Below are 17,491 nucleotides of genomic sequence, written 5' to 3' on the forward strand. Positions count from 1 at the left end.
TGAACAGTATAAAAATTAAAAGAAGTAGGCATGCAGTATATGAGCACCTGAGATACCTGGATGCAGATGTGTTTTTTCTGCAGGAGACTCACCTGTCCTCAGTGAAGTCATTACGTGATGCGGAGACCGAGTGGCAGACCGGACCCTTGTTTTGGTCCCTGGCTGCTGAGCCTTATGCAGGGGTTGCCATTCTTTTTAATATAATGGATGTAATAATCCATAGCTGGCAGAAATATCAATGGGTAGATGTCTAAAGTTAGAGGTAACTATACGTGGAAGAAGACTCCGGTTCATTATTATTTATGGAGCACAAGTCATATCAGAAAGAGTCAGTCTATTCAATGATGTAAAACCCTATCTGTTCTCTTCCATTCCAGTCATCATGGCTGGGGATTTTAATGTGGCCCTTAGTACAAGTGACAGGTCCTCAGGAAGAACAGGGCGTGTGGAGATGCCAGGGTCCTCAGCCAAATCACCTCCCAGACCGGGTTATATGATGTGTTCACCTATGGGGGAAGGACGCCAGGTTTCACTTATTTCTCGGGTCAATGGAGGAGTAGAATTGACCTAGCCCTAGTGAGTTGTACAGAAACTGTCACAGATAGAAATGAAAAATTAGTGCCTTATTCTGATCATGTTGCCCTTTATTTTTGTTTGAGGGTTGGTAAGCGCTCGGACATGGGTAGGGGTCTCTGGAGACTGAACTCCAGCCTTTTAGAGGAGCAGCTTGTACAGGAAGAAGTAGAAAGTCTCCTGCAGAGACAGATGGATAGGCAGGACTTCTATGAATGTAATGGAGATTGGTGGGAAGATGTCAAGGAGGACATCACTTCTCTATTAAAGAGGTTATCAGCCAATAGGGGAAAAAGTAAATATAGGCACTACCTGGGATTACGGAAGGAGTTGGAGTCCCTTTACTCAGATGGGTTGGTGGCAGGGGAAAAGATAACCCAGCTAAAATCTGAAATCAAGCAATATCAGTACAGCAGATACAACTCGTTAAAGTTTGAAAGAGATTACGGGACCCCGGGAACACCAGATCCCTTTGAGAATTTCAGGGATAGAGTGGAGAAAAAACTGATAACTGGTCTCATGGATTCCCATGGGGTTTTACAGGACTCCCGTGCAGGAATCCTAAAAGTTGTAAAAACATACTATGCTGTCTTATTCCAGTAAAAGGATTTAGATAATGAAAGGATGACCAAGTTCTTGGCAACAACTCCAGGTCCTGACACAAATAATTTAGACTTTTCCCCCCTGACAGCAGACTAAACGGTAGCGGAGGTCAAAGAGGCTAAAGACAAGTTGTCCCAGAGGAAGGCACCGGGTCCTGATGGCATAACTACCGAATTTTATAAGAAATTTAGAGATTTAGAGATTAGAGAGAGCTCCTATTCTTGTGGAGGTTTATAAGAGCTGTCTAGGAAAGCATCTGATGCCCCGGTCAATGAGATTGTCATCCTTAGTCCTACTGTCAAAGGGCAAAGAACCAAATGATATTAGGAACTAGAGGCCTATAGCCCTTTTAAATGTCGATAGGAAAGTTCTAGCTAAAATTTTGTTTTCTAGACTGGTTAGTCTTTCCTCATCACTACTGACAAGCAGTCAGTTTGGTACGGTGAAAGGACAGAACATCTCTGGAGCTGTCATCTCTTTGAACGATGTAAAGTATTTGGCTATGGTAAATATGTTGTCAGTCTCGATCAGGCCAAAGCCTTTGACAGAGTGCACCATGACTACCTATGGGCAGCTTTGTTGAAGTATGGCATGCCAGAGCTCTTTGTAGATTGGTTAAAAACTTTATACAGAGAAGCTGAGAGCTTCCCCCTCATTAATGGGTGGCAAGGCAACACTTTTAGGGTAGAGGCAGGGGTGAGACAAGGTTGCCCCTTGAGCTCACTTTTGTATGTCTTTGCTATCAATCCTTTTCTGAGATCTTTGCAGGAATGTGGATTCCAGCGGATGATAATTCCCAATAGCCCTCCTCTGACTATGGTAGCATATGCTGATGATGTGACTGATGGTATATCCACTCCTCGTGAGGCCGCCCTGTTATCTGCAGCTATAAGAAATTACTCCCAAGCTTCAGGGTCACTGATCAACCCGGAGAAGAGCAAAGCTCTCTGGACCTTGCAAGGTGATCCTGGCTTTCATCTGACACAGTTCACGATATCCTTAACCCAAATCAAGATCTTAGGGGTTACATTTGGTAGAGAAGACAATGCTAGATTAAATTGGGAGGAGAAATTAGAAGCTGGGAATGTAAAAGTTCAACCTTAGAAACATTTCAAGCTGACCTATAGAGAAAGGGTGGCGATGTTAAAGACCTACCTGGTCCCTGTATTTCTCTATGTGTCTGTGGTCTTCCCTTTGCCTGATAGCCTATCTGCTAGGCTGTTTAGTTTGTTTTTCCAGCTTTTGTGGGGGAAAAGGTTAAACCTAATAAAAAGAGGAGTGACTTACCTGCAGAGAAGAGAAAGGGGGTTTGGGCATGCTGAATCCGGGGCTATTTTTTGACTCCTTGTTCCTGAAAGTGAATTTTGGGAGCCTGGATACCAATGTCCGTCCCATGTGGGTAAGCAGCGTCAGAGCCTAGATAGAGCCCTTTGCAGAATGCTGGTTAAGGGGAAATACACTAAAGAGGGGGAGATGGTCTCATTGTCACCTTCCACTATACCTGCGCTCAGGTCTGAATTCCCTGAGCAAATGAGGAATAGAGAAGTCTTACCTGGGGAACAGCACAAGAAAACAGCTCTACCCTAGTATCTGCAGGTCCTTCTTCTGCTCTCGGTTGGCACTCAGAGACTGTGTCACATCGGCTCTGCAGGAAAGTTTGAAATATCTGAATGGCCATAGATTACCTGCAAAGGTGTTTGATGTCACCTGGTTGTCCTTGCACAGTAAAATGTTTGTTAGGGGAAATGTAAAATTTGCACCTGATAGGAATTGACCTTTAGGTTGTCCTCAAAAAGAGTCTATGGAGCATTTCATGGTGGATTGTGGGGGAGTTGTCAGGTTTGGGAAGGAGTGGCGGGAAGGCTTAAAATTCAGAGGCTGAAACTTTCGAGTTACTCGGACAAGGTGTATGGGGTCCCCCAGTCAATTCCCAATGTAAACCAGGAAACAATCTATATCATAATATACGTTGTGAAATATTATCACTGGCATGCAAGGACCAGGGTGGCCATGTGCAATGAATTGTTTGTTCCTGGGAAGGTGATAGATTTAATTATGTCTGAGCTCAGATGGATCAAATCATTAGAGATCAGGAAATGCAGAAAAAATGCTGAATAGTGGAAAAATGTGAATCTCTGAATTCTGCTCCAGGAAAAAATTCTGATTATTTATTGTTTCTTTATTACAGCCAAGAATGGTGGGATTTTGATTTTGTTCTAGAATTGTTTGTGTGCAGAGTGTTGTAAATGTTGTGATATGTTGTATTTTATTCTGATTGTTTTTACAATAAAAAAATACCCAGACTCTGTGGCCTCCTCCTGCTGTTGATGCTGCTGCCACCTTCAGACTCTGTCATTGTGCCACTCTGTAGCCTCCTGATGCTGCCGCCACCTCCAGACTCTGTCATTGTGGCACTTTGTTGCCAGTTATCCCTGTGGAAAATTTTCTGACACCTCCTGCCTCGAACTCAAAAGTTACAAGGATCAAGAGGCCCCACTTTCACGGTCTGCATTCATACTGAAAATTCTGATGCTGCCATCTCTTCCACACTATGTAATTGTGCCACTCTGTGGCCTCCTGATGCTGTCACCACCTCCACACTATGTCATTGTGCCACTCTGTGGCCTCCTGATGCTGTCGCCAACTCCAGACTCTGTCATTGTGCCACTCTGTAGCATCCTCCTGCTACCGCCACCTCTAGACTCTGTCATTGTGCCACTCTGTAGCCTCCTGATGCTGTAGCCTCCTGATGCGAACCCAAAAGTTGCAAGGATCAAGAGGCCCCACTTTCACGGTCCGCATTCATATTGAAAATCCTGATGCTGCTGCCACCTCCAGACGCTGTCATTGTGCCACTCTGTGGCCTCCTGATGCTGTCGCCAACTCCAGACTCTGTCATTGTGCCACTCTGTAGCCTCCTGCTGCTGCCGCCACCTCTAGACTCTGTCACTGGGCCACTCTGTAGCCTCCTGTTGCTGTCACCACCTCTAGACTCTTTCATTGTGCCACTCTGTGGCCAGTTATCCCTGTGGTAAATTTTCTGACACCTTCTGCTCCGAACCCAAAAGTTGCAAGGATCAAGAGGCCCCACTTTCATGGTCTGTATTCATACTGAAAATCCTGATGCTGCCACCACCACATGTGGTGTAAAACGAGTGCATTTCTTCTTGATGCTAACATGGAGCTGTAAGCCTTAGTTCATACTTGAGATATTTGGTCAGTTTTGGCCCCGTGACTGCCCAAATAAGTGACGTGTGCAGTGATTCTAATAGCGACGCCTATCATCTGCATGTCATACTGACTCACAGTATTATTTCACTACCACAGCAGACGCCCTATGCATGGTACTGCAAGGCACAGTGTTCTACACCACTATCAAGGCTCTCTTCAGCCCGGAAATAGCTGTTTTTTAACGCGATTCGCCGCGAATAAATTCGGATCGAAGCAAATCTTTTCTGATCTTTTCAAACCGGCCGAAAAGAATTTTCGAGAAATTCGCTCATCTCTAATTATTACCATCACCCACTAGTCCTACATCACCCAGCAGCAGCGGCTACACATCATCCGCTGTTGTGTACTCTACCCCAAAAACTTATGTGGGATAAAGTGCATAATGAATTTGTTGAGATACATGAAGATAAAAAATCAATGGCAACAGCATTAGTGTGCAAACAGAAAGCAGGAGATACAGTAAGTGATAATGCTCGAAGGTTTAGGAAAGTGTGGAAGGAAAAGGCAGGTCTAGGATTAGGAGGAGATTTGAATGTTGTTTTTACACAGTCACTGATTATTGGAATATTCCCTAAACATGCTAAAACTGCCAAAATGATTATTGATAATTGGAGCATATTACCCCTGCAGGGTATAATGGGACAATTGTTAACTAAAGACGCGCCAGGATGTTTTGAAATAACTAAACCATCTAAGGCCCATGTGCAGGGACTCCATTATTCAGTGAAACCTGGAGGGTACAAAGGCAAAAGTAGAGGCAAAGGAGGTAGACAGGACAGGAATGACAATAGACGATATGGAAATGTTAGAAGGAAACAAGCATGTTTTGCCTGTAGACAGGAAGGTCATTGGGCCAGGGACTGCCCTACACACCAACAGCTGTCAGTACAACAGCAACTACATAGCACGCCAATGCAGCCACATTCAGCTCACAATTACAACCACCCTGCCCCAAAGTACCCCATACAATGGGGAGGAGACAAGCATAGGGATGCCCACAGGAAGACGCCACCACCACTATGTTACAAATCTCTAACCAGGCTGCTGAAAACCCAATAATCACATTAGAAGTAGGTCAGTTCCTGATATACTTCCTAGTAGACACGGGAGCGACTTGTTCTGTCCTCCAATCCTGGTCAGGTCCATCCACACCTGGTGGGCCCTCTGTGGGAATAAACGGAGTAATCAACCCTACAAGACGCACACCTCATATTCCCATATGTACAGTACATGGAGAATATATTACACATCACTCATTCAAGGTATTACCTAGTTGTCCAGTTAAACTGTTAGGAAGAGACCTGATGTGATCTCTGTGAATGTCACTGGTTGTTGACCCACTGGGAGGGATTATTGTCAATACAAACTTGCAACTGCCCTTATTGGATTTTCCAGTTCCTGATAGCACATGGTCCACTAGACCATATAACATGGGATTCCTGAACTGCACTCCATATACAGCACTCACTAAACCACATACACCATTATACCGAAAGCAGTATCCTTTAACTAAAGACAAGGAAGATTCCTTAGCACCTATGATTCAATCTTTCTGCCAGCAAGGCATACTTAAGAAAACCTGCTCTCCTTATAATATTCCAGTAAATCCTGTCAAAAAGCCAGATGGCTCATACCGTTTTACACAGGATCTCAGAGCCATCAATGAGCTGGTTACGCCCCTGACACCAGTTATGTCAGATCTTACTACCATCCTTACAGCAATTCAGCCCGAGACCAAATTTTACAGTGTTATTGATTTGGCCAATGCATTTTTCTCCATACCATTATTACCTGAGACTCAGCCCCTTTGGCTTTCATTTTCATGGGACAGCAGTTCACCTGGTGTCGCTTGCCCCAGGGTTTTGTTGACTCACCCGCAGTTTTCTCAATTGCCCTCCAGCAGGTCCTTGCCAACTGGCAGCCGCAGCATTGTTCCACTTTATTACAATATGTGTTGATCTATTGTTGTGTAGCTCCTCTCCGGAGGCATATCAGAAGGATACTGTTTCATTGTTGTGTTTTTTGGGAAAGGAAAGACAGAGGGTGTCGCAGAAAAAAATTCAGTTTTGCCTGCAACAGGTCACATTCCTGGGAATGCTTTTAACCCCAGGATCCCGGCTGATAGGCCCCAGCCGTGTCCATGCCATTACCAGTCTGCCTTGCCTACAGACAAAGAAACAGCTGCTCAGCTTTCTCGGCATGATCACTTTTTGCAGACACTGGATTCCTGACTGCTCATATTGGGATTCACAGCTCCATCCTAGTACCACCCCCAGTGCCCCTAATATTATTTAATGGTCTGATAAAATTACTAAAGCATATGTGGTGGTAAAGAATCCCTGACCTCTGCCCCTGCATTGGGAATGCCAAATTTTAATGTACCATTTGTATTGTATGCAAGAGAATTGTAAAACCATGGCTGCTGTGCTTTTTCAGATTCATGGAGGTAAATTAAGGCCTGTGGCATACCGTATTTTTTGCCGTATAAGATGCACTTTTTCTTCCCCAAAACTGGGGGGGGAAAGTTAGTGCGTCCTATATGACAAATGTGTTATAAAATAATTAAAAAAATATACTCACCCGATACCCGGATCCTGCGTGTGTCTCTGGCTGCACCACCGTCTGTCTCCTCTTCTTTCTGGCAGCAGCACGTGTCTTCTGTCTGTAAAGCAGAGCGAAAGAAGCCGGCACAGCGCCACCTGATGTCCCCTGTCCTAACTGCCGTACAGTGGAAAAAAAAGCACAGAGTGATCAGAAGGGGAATTTGAATGACAGAGTGATCAGAAAGGAATTTTGAATGACACAGAGTGATCAGAAAGGGAATTTGAAAGGCATAGAGTGATCAGAAAGGGAATTTGAATGGCACATGAGTGATCAGAAGGGGAATAATCTTTCAGAATCTTTTTTTTCTAGATTTTCCTCCTTTAAAATTGGCTGCAGATTTTCCTCCTTTAAAATTGGCTGCGTCTTATATTCCGGAGCGTCTTATACGGCGAAAAATACGGTATGTCTCTAAGACACTGCCTGTTACTGTGCAAGGCATGCCATCCTGTCTGCGTGTGCTGGCAGCATGTGCAATGGCTGTAGAAAGTGTCTCACTTCTAACTTTGGGTCAAGAGGTGATACTATACACATCCCATGCTGTACTACATTTGCTTAAGAATTTAACCAATCAACACATAACAGCACAAAGGTTTTCTGGTTATGAAGTTATCCTAACATCCACTGCAGGATTAAGTGTAAAATATGCTCCTGCTACCAGCCGTACCGTCGCTGTGCTTAATGCCCTCTTAGGTCTTAAAGGGCCAGAGTCACACTCATGTATCATTGAAATACATAACACATCAACACGACGTTCAGACTTATCCACAACACCCATTCCTCTAGCAGAAAATGTTTTGTAGATGGGTCTTGTTCGTGACCCTCTGACATAACTTATTTAGCTGGATATGCCTTGGTACAGCTCCCTGACACAGTCCTTCAACTTGCCCCACTCTCTGTTAACTCCTCCCAAGCTGCAGAATTGAAAGAACCCACCAAAGCCTGTGAAATTATGGAAGGAAAAGCTGTAAACATATTCACTGACTCCCGCTATGCTTTTGGAGTTGTACATGATTTTGGAGCCATTTGGCAGCAAAGAGGTTTTACCACAGCTGATGGAAAACCCATTCAGCACACTGCATTTATTTCAAAACCTTTACAAGCCATTCACCTCCCAAAACAACCATTGTCAAATGTCAAGCACACACTTCTTCCAATTCCTTCGATGCCAGGGGCAACAAACTAGTAGATTTTCATGCCAAAGGTGCTGCTCAGTCTACCACACCCACCACTAGCCCCCCTGATACACTTCTGCTCGCCATCCTAGCTTCCACTGAAACCAACACACTTCTAACACAATTACAGTCCTTCCCCACTTCACAGGACATTGAATTCTGGGAAAAGGAAGGATTGACCTTAGATTCCTTTGAAATCTGGTCAAAAAGAGGGATAGTAGGGCTGCCCCAATAGTAGCAGTACCCCTCATTGTTTTTCAAATCCATGGTATAGGACACAAAAGCATTAGGACCACAACACAAGAAATAAACAAGTGATTTTGTGCCCAGAATTTAAAGGAACAAACAGGCCTTCCTGTTGTTTACCATGTGCTAGAAATAATGTGCAAGGAAAGAAAGCAGGACAACATGAATATTTGTTACCTCCACAGGGTCCATTTCAAGAGTTACAAATTGACTTCACACACATGCCAAAGGCTTCCATTGGATGTCAGATAATGTTAGTGATTACAGATAGATTCAGCAGATGGGTAGAAGCTTTTGTAGTCAGGAAAGAAAATGCAAGGACAGTAGCTAAGATACTATGCATGGAGATCATCTGCAGATTTGGATGCCCAGTGAGAAAAAGCTCAGACAATGGCACTCCATTCACTTCTAAAGTCACGCAGGAGTTTTAAAAAATGATGAACATAGAATGGAAGTTCCACATCCCATATCACCCCCAGAGTGCTGGAGTAGTAGAAAGGATGAATAGGACACTGAAAGACAAACTTAGGAAAGCAACTGGAGGGACATTCCATAAGTGGGACCAATACCTACCAGCCGTGCTAGCAGAAATAAGAATGACACCCAATCCAGGTAATAAGCTATCACCCTTTGAAGTTTTAATGGGACATCGATTCCCCACCCCTTGGGCAGAAGAACCCCTTATCTTACTACTGGGGGACTTACAACAAATTTAGGATCAATATGTAGCTAAATTAATTAAAAACTGGACAGCAACTACGGAGATATCACTCTATTTTCAACCAATGGACCCACTCTCTCTCTCAAATCAACCAACGCACCCATTCAAGCCCAGAGACGTAGTGTTGGTCAAAGCTCTGCACAAGCACAAATCCTTGGATCCGCCCTTTGGACCTCCAGTCACCATGCAAGCCATCACTAGAACAGCCATGCTGACCAGTGAAGGACCCACCTGGATACACGCTTCAAGAGAGAAAAAGGCACCACGCATCCAGCGCCAGGATGATGCTTCTTGATCCACAAGTACCAGCCCGGATGCTTGTCTGGAGTTTTGGAGCCCTGATGATCTACTACAGAAAATCAATCAGCTCCCTCAAGTTTTGTATGCCCAAGAACCTGAAGCTGTCTATTTGTATGTAAAGGAACAGAGGTATGAGGTCAAGTAGTTATCCTTTTTTGAAGGATAAAAATAGGGAATGTAAGGTGCTGAGGAATTTTACTGATTCCTTTAGTTAATTATTTTTGTACTTTTGTTATGTTTTGTAGATGATTAATTATGTTGAAACTAGTTTTACTCTTCTTATCAGTAAACTAGCGTCTGCTTCCCCCCTTTTTGCCTTAAAACTCTTCCTTTCCTCCCTACTGCCATATATCCGTTACTTTGACAAAAATATCTTGTTCTAAGGGAACCACAAAGACATCTATTATGTCTGCTAATTGTCTGTAGTCATGTGATCATGCACTGATCATGCGTTTGGACTGTTATATAAATTGTGAGCAGTAAAAAGTTTTGAAAGGGATCTAACCACACATTAGGTTGCGTGTGTTATATTCTTTTAGCACTGTAAACAGAGGTGATCAGAAAGAGGGAAACATGATCCAGGATCAATAGGAAATCGCCTTAACATGTGGCAATTCTCTTGAATAAGAATCTTCCTTATAAGATTATTTCTACAGTTATAGATGAGGAGAGCAGATATGTGGTAGCAGTGGTAGACTTGGCGGGTCAAATAATATTAACTATTTTGTTTGATTTATGCCCCTACTGGGAATTCTAGCTTGTTCTATGCGTATCTCACCCAAAGGTTTCTTGAAGAGAACTACTCGAATTTGATAGTGGCGCGTGATTTTAATGCTGTAGTAGACAATGGATTAGATCGTTCTAGTACGGCACAACATACACCAGGGATGGTTTTAACTGGAGTTAAGCGCCCAGGCGATTTTGGTTGAGGCTTGGAGACTCCTCAATCCTGGGGACAAAAGCTACACATGCTACTCTAAGGCGCATATGTTCTTTTCCAGGATTGATTATATACTGGTTGATGAATCCTTGTTTTCTAGAGTCTATAACAGATTTTACTATATCGGATCATGCCCTGTGTGACGAATGGCCTCTCGGCCCGCACCCTTGCACATAGAATTTCCAGCATGCTCTGCAACAGTACACACACCAGCAGGCCGAAGAGGGGTTTGTCACGGGACAAGGTTAACCACTCCTGGTAACCCTTGCCAAACACACCACCACAGGTAGACTGCCACCACATGCCTAGACGGAAGCATGCACCGTTACCCCTGACAACCGCAATTGGTCTTCTGTAGGGTCACCCGCTGCCACTCCAGACAGGGATGTCTCAGAAATCACAATGTTATAGTAGCGCTTAAGGTTTGCAAGTTACACTATTCCTATTTAGAGCATTTAGAGATTCAGCTAACACATTTTATAGGGTTTTATAAGTAAGAGAATACAAAAACAGTGGATTAACAAATACAGAAAAATAAACACTAATCTAAGAATATTAACAGAACACTAGCGGAACTTTAGCAACAGCATAAAATAAAAAGGGAAAATTGTGAAATAATACTTAAGTAGAGTTGACTTCCTGGTCCAGGTTGTGGTGTAAAGTCCAAGTTTTTAGTCAGAGTCACTGGGCTCCCTGCAGTGCTCAATGTGTCAGTGCTATTGTCACTAGCTACATGATGGTATCAGTGAGAGCTCCTTCTGCCAGGCTTACATGGCTTTTTATATGCCAACAACAGAGGTGGGTCTAATAGGACCATCCAATGATAGCAGGGTGGGGGCTGTCTGAGGGGCTGTGACCATATGAATTATGGACACTTCCAAAATGCCCTGGTTCTAGCCATTATTATTATTTTCATAAGTACAGGTTTTATGAACTGCCAAACCCCAAATTATTTATCACCACAAAATATGATGTTCATAGAGACCAAACTAGGTATGTCTGGGACCTATAGTTCCCCAGAGCAGGCTAAATATGGTTTCCAGGCTTCTCTGTGGCCTAGGAAACCAGTTCTTGGTCTCAATACTCACCATAATGATCTACCTACAAATCTGTCATCCATTACCTCATACAGAATGGTATATTGGAAATATAAAGATTAGGAACAAATGTGTTTCAGAATATATATCAGAGACGCTCTGTCTGGTCTCCAACTTTTACAAAACTGGAGGCACACTGTCTACAGACAATTAATTAACAGCAAGCTATTACAACATAAGACCCTTTGTTATTTTTTTTGAAGTGGAAAATAAAATTCAATTAGCACAAAGACCTTTCACAGGAAGACCCTTTGTTAATTTTAAAGGGGAGATTCGGACCATAGGGGACATTCCACCATAACACACCTTCCCCCAATAGGAGAGAGCATAGGAGGGATCACTCAATCCTTCCAAGCGCAACTGTCCTCCACTGGCTTGGCCTGGCGAGACAGACCATCCGCGTTAGCATGCGTGCTGCCTTTATAGTGTTGGATTGTGAAGTCATACTCCTGAAGAAACAGGCTCCAATGGAGCAACTTCCCATTGTCTCCGGCAGTACGGTTCAGCCCACTGAGTGGGTTGTGATCAGTGATGACTGTCAAGCTTCGGCCATACAATTACCTACCCGATGTCCCAGGTATTAAACTTTAGTCATTGCAATCTGACATTTGCTGGAATTTACTGTCAGATTGACAAATGCGATCTTGTCCAGCACCTGTGACAGATGATCAAAGTGTTCTTCCCAGGTGTTAATTAACACCGCTATATTATCCAGATAGGCAACTGCAAATTCATCCAGTCCTTCCAATAAGTCATTTAAAACCCTCTTAAAAGTGGCTGGTGCGTTTTTCATTCCAAAACACATTACCAAAAATTCTATTAACTCAAATGGTGTGATGAAAGCAGATTTTTCACGGGTTTCCAATGATAGGGAAATTTTCCAGTACCCCCGGCTTAGATCCATTATTGTCAGATAGCTGGCACTTGCCAGCTTATCCAACAACTCATCATTTCTAGGCATTGAGTAGGCATCAGATGAGGTGATGGCAGTAAGTTTTCTGTAGTCCACACAGAACCTCTTGGTTCAAGCCTTTTTGGGGACCAAAACTACCAGGGATGCCCATACAGCATCTCCTCAATTTCTTTCCGTATGTCAGAGAGTACCTCCTGTGAGACACGGTAGGCCGTCTGTCTAATAGGAGGGTGCATGCCTGTGTCCACCTTGTGGACACAAAGGTGTGTTCTCCCTGGTTTTACAGTGAATGTGCACCTGTGCAGTGTGAGCACTTTCAGCAGCTGATCCTTCTAGAGGAGGGAGAGTTGTCAGATGGTGCTTCATTACTCACCTCTCGGGTGTCAGCTAACAAAACTAGCAATGGATCAGCCTCTTCCTGTTCAGGCTGACTGCATACAGGGATGGCATAAGCTGTTCTCTCATGGTGAAATTTAGGCATATTCACATGAAAAGCCCTCATTAGCCTCTGGGTGATTGGGCACGGTCCGTCCCAGGCAGCCTGCAGTTTGTTCTGGCGCATTGATAACAGAACATACACCTGCTGGCCCACCTTGTAGGGCCGATCCCTGGCATTTTGATCATACCAACTCTTCTGTTTGACCTGAGCCCCTGCCATGTTCTCTCAGGCCATCCCCACCAATTCCGGCATTTTATCTCGGAATTTAAGTACATAGTCCACGACAGAGACTTCTGTACCATGTACATGCCCTCCCAAGACTCCCGAATTAAATCAAGTGGACCTCTCACTTTTCTCCCATACAGGAGTTCAAAGAGTGAAAACCGGTGGACTTTTGAGGGACCTCTCGGTAGGCAAAAAGCAGGGGAGGAAGATATCTTTCACAGTCCTTTCCTTGTGAGCCCACAAACATTTGCAACATCTGTTTTAAGGTGGGTCATCTGTATTTTAGCACACAAGGCCTCTATCAGGTTAGACAAGAACTGGGGGCCCTGGTCACTGAGGAGCTCAGCTGGAAACCCAACTTGGGTGAAGATTGCCAGCAGGGCATCAGCAACTTTGTCTGCTCTAGGGGATGAAAGCGCCACAGCTTATGGATAACGGGTGATATAGTCCACTACTGTCAAAATGTACCAATTGCCTGAGCTACTGGCAATGGTTAAGGGCCCAATCTTATCTACTGCAAACCAGTGAAAGGGCTCATCAATCACTGGAAGCGGGTGCAAGGGGGCCCAGCGCACATCACCTGCCTCACCCACCATTTGACAAACTGTACAGGACCGACAGTAATGAGCTATATCTGTATCCATGTTAGGCCAGAAAAAAGTTTTGCTTTACCCAGGCCTTGGTCTTGGCCACATCCAAATGACCTGCCAAGGGAATTTCATGTGCAATCTTTACCAAATGTCCCCTAAATTTATCCTCTACAAAAAGGTTCTGTCTGACCATTTTTACCCTACTGCTGTCTGTAAGCAGTTCCTCTCGGTACAACTTCTGCTGGTCCCAGTACACCTTGTACTTATCCCCCTCCTGTACAGGTCTGGAAGCCAAGTCTCTGAGTGACTCCAGACTTGGGTCCTCCCGCAGGGCTTGTACAAAGGCTGCATCACCTGCCACATCTGCCTGTCCTGTGGCAAACAAGGACAGGGGAAGTGACTCTGAGACTGATCCTACCGAATCAGAGCAAGTAGATAAATTAGAAGAATTCTCCCCATGCTCTGATCCTGTAGTCTGGGCCTGGGCAGCCCTTGCACTGCAAGTGACGGCTAATGGAGTTTGAGTCATCAGTTTTAGTCAAAATTGGTTGTGCAATGTCTACACCTTCATGCATTGCATTGGTAACAGGTTCAACAATAGTCATCACATTTTCATCTACTTGGCTCATTACTGCTTTGTCAACATTTTCACTTTGCTTAGATATTGATGCACACACATCACTAATCACTTTTCTATCCCATTCCTTTGGAGAATTGTTCGTTTTTACCCCACTTTCCTCCCTCTGTCCATCCCCAGGTCCCTCAGATGATGCTTCTGTACTTTGTTCAGTACCTTGGAATGTTCGGAGGGTCCAGTTGAAAAATCCCTGGTAGCTCCAGTCGGTTCATAGTAGGAAATAAGAGTGCCCAAATCTGCTCTGAGCAGTACTGGTACTGGAACCTCATTTGAGACTCCCACAATATTGGTACCCTTGCCGGCCCCCCAATCAATGTGAACTTCCACAGTAGGCACAAAGGAACGGGTACCCCCATCCAGTAAGAGTTAGATACTTGTTAGTACCAGCAACAAGCAACGCAGAAGAGGAGCTGTTAGTGGGCTGTCTTGGTGCTGTCATTTGCTTGGGTGAAGGGCAGTGGATCCAGAGGTGGCCAGATATAGCATAGTGGAAGCACTTTCGAGTATCCGCTGAACAAAATCTGATGGTAGAAGCTGCTGGCACTGGTCGCTGCTGTGCTTGGGTCACTGAGGCAGGAGTAGCAGATGGTGGTGGTGATTTTCCCCCTCTCCAGGAGCTAGGAGGAGCTCTGCGATTCTCAGGCACCCGGGTAGTGACATAGAGGTCTTACAACTCTACTGCTTCATGATCTGACTTAGGATGGCACTTTAGCTCAAACTGATCTCAGGGGAACAGCTGTGTAGAAATTGATCCTGGACCATTAGGTCCCCCAAGTGCTCATAATTGTCTTTTTTCGTCCCTTGGCCCACTGCCAGAAAGTGATGAGCATCTGAGAGACCAGATCCACGTGGGTGTCAGTGGCTACTTTATGCAGGGACCTAAACCTTTTCTGGTAAACGTCTGGGGTGAGTTTAAATTTTGCAATTATAGCGTCCTTTATAGTTTTATAGTCATCATTGATCTCAAGAGGCAATGTTACAAAAACATCCAAAGCTTTACTTCTCAAGCCTGGAGTCAGGTAACCAGCCCACTTCTCCTGGGGTAACTGGTACTGACGACACGCCTTTTCAAAAGACTGCATATAGGTATCCATATCACTGTCTTTATCCATCACTGGAAATTTAAGATCTCTCACCAAAGAACCTCTCTGCTCTGGGAAACTGGTTGACTTGACCTTCATGCTGTAATTGGAGTTTAGCCATCTCCAGTTCATGCCGGCAGGCAGCCTGCCGCTCTGCTGCCTCTGCCTCTCTCTCAGCTCGGCGCTCTGCTGCTGCTTTCCTCTCCGCTCGGCGTTCTGGCTGCTTCTGCCTGTTGAATCTGGAGAAGAAGCTGAAGGCGAAGTCCTGGATCATCGCAGCCAAGCAACTGCAGATCAGCCGGTCACCCTGGACACCACGTCTGTCCACATGCTCGGGTGCCATCTATACAGATACAGATACAGGTTTGGAGACACAAAAGGTTCCAGCTTGTGCTCTTACACACCCTGTTTCCCTAAAAATAGGACCTACCTTGAAATGAAACCCGAGCATGTTAATAATGCAATGGGGAAATATAAGCCCTACCCCAAAAGTAAGCCCCATCAGCTTCTTTGGGGAGTGCGGTCACATGGTACACCGAAGGATAACAAAAAGACGGAGAGAGCAGAGAGAGAGCAGGAGATTTTAAAAGCACTGGAGCAAGGGGTCAAGAAATTGCAGGGTGGTTAGTAACCTACTCTGGTGTGACACTACAACTTTAATAAAGGGTTGGTGGACTCTCTTTTTCAAAGAGTCATTGCTAGTATTAAATTCATTAGCAGCAATGCATATTTATTGATTTGTTGGGGTTTTTTTTTGTTTTTACATAGATTTATATTGGTTACTGTTCTGTGTCTGCATGTTACTCTATGAGTCATATGTTAATTGTCAGCATATTTTCTTGTTATGTTGCACTTGTTTGCTTATGAAGCTGTGTTTTTTTTTCATTATTAAATTTTTGTCCATGACTTTATTCATGACTTCATGTTTATTCAAGACTTCTTGTATATACCAGAAAAAAAATATTTGATTTTTACAGATCACAGGTAACAGAGGTATCTTTCTATAGATTTTTTGTACATAAGAAAACATTCCTGAAAATAAGCCCTAATGCGATTTTCAGAGGTAAAATTATTCTCCATTGAGAGTTCATCTGCAGTTCCACTGCGATCCCCTGGCACTAGAGGTTAATTAACCTCTGATGCCCTGGGATTGCAGTGGATTCTCAGGGCTGCAATCATTCTTGCAGCCCTGGGACTCCTGTTTGTGATCCCCGGCACTCGAAGTTAAATAGGGACAAGTCTCCCCATTCAAAACCTCCAGTGCTCTCTGATTGACTAACTTTTTTTTTCTTTTTTCTTTAAAATTTGACCCCGATTAGCGAATTTACACCGGACATTCTCACTTACAATTTCGGTAAGCGAGAATGGCCGAATTCGCTGCGAGATCAAGTTTCAAAAACTCGCTCATCCCTAGAAGCAGGTACTTTGACAAGTCGGTTTGATCTTTTGTTAATGGTTTGACCCAAAAAAAATTTAACATACCACCACACTATCCCTGTACCCGTTTATGGAAAAGGTAATTTATGTATACCACCAGATTCGTTAGTTTGTTTCTGCTATGTTGCGTAGGCTCTCTGATAAAGACTGGTCTAACCCACTAGATAAAATGCTGTTCAGGCCAAACCCAGAGAAGAGGGCGATAGCTGAGGTCTATGGTAGATATAAACCAATTTTGAATTACGAGGAAAGGCATAGAGGTTTAAACAGGTGGAGCATTTTTCTTCCATCTAGGACTCCAACAGAGATTTTATCGGGTTTCTGTAAAGCCTGGAGAACGATTACCTCCTCCTTTTATAGAGAGATGGTTTTTAAATTTTTCCATGGCGCATATGTTTCTCCCTACCGTTCATTTCAAATGAGTCTAAGTGATTCCCCTAAATGTCTTAAATGTGGTACATCTGAAGCAGTTTCTTACCATATGTTTTGGGGCCAGTGGTTCAATCTGCATTGAGGCATTTGGTAATTTTTCTCCCTTTATCCCCAACGTGGGCTTTATTTGTAGTTCTATTGACCAAGTTTGGATAGCTAGAGGGTGTGGTAAATTCCTTTTGTATTACAATTTTATTAATGGTCGCCAAGAAGACCATATTGCACAAGTGGATTAGTACTGATCCTCCT

The sequence above is a fragment of the Pyxicephalus adspersus genome, chromosome Z (genome assembly GCF_032062135.1).
Source record: "Pyxicephalus adspersus chromosome Z, UCB_Pads_2.0, whole genome shotgun sequence".
Taxonomy (NCBI): domain Eukaryota; kingdom Metazoa; phylum Chordata; class Amphibia; order Anura; family Pyxicephalidae; genus Pyxicephalus; species Pyxicephalus adspersus.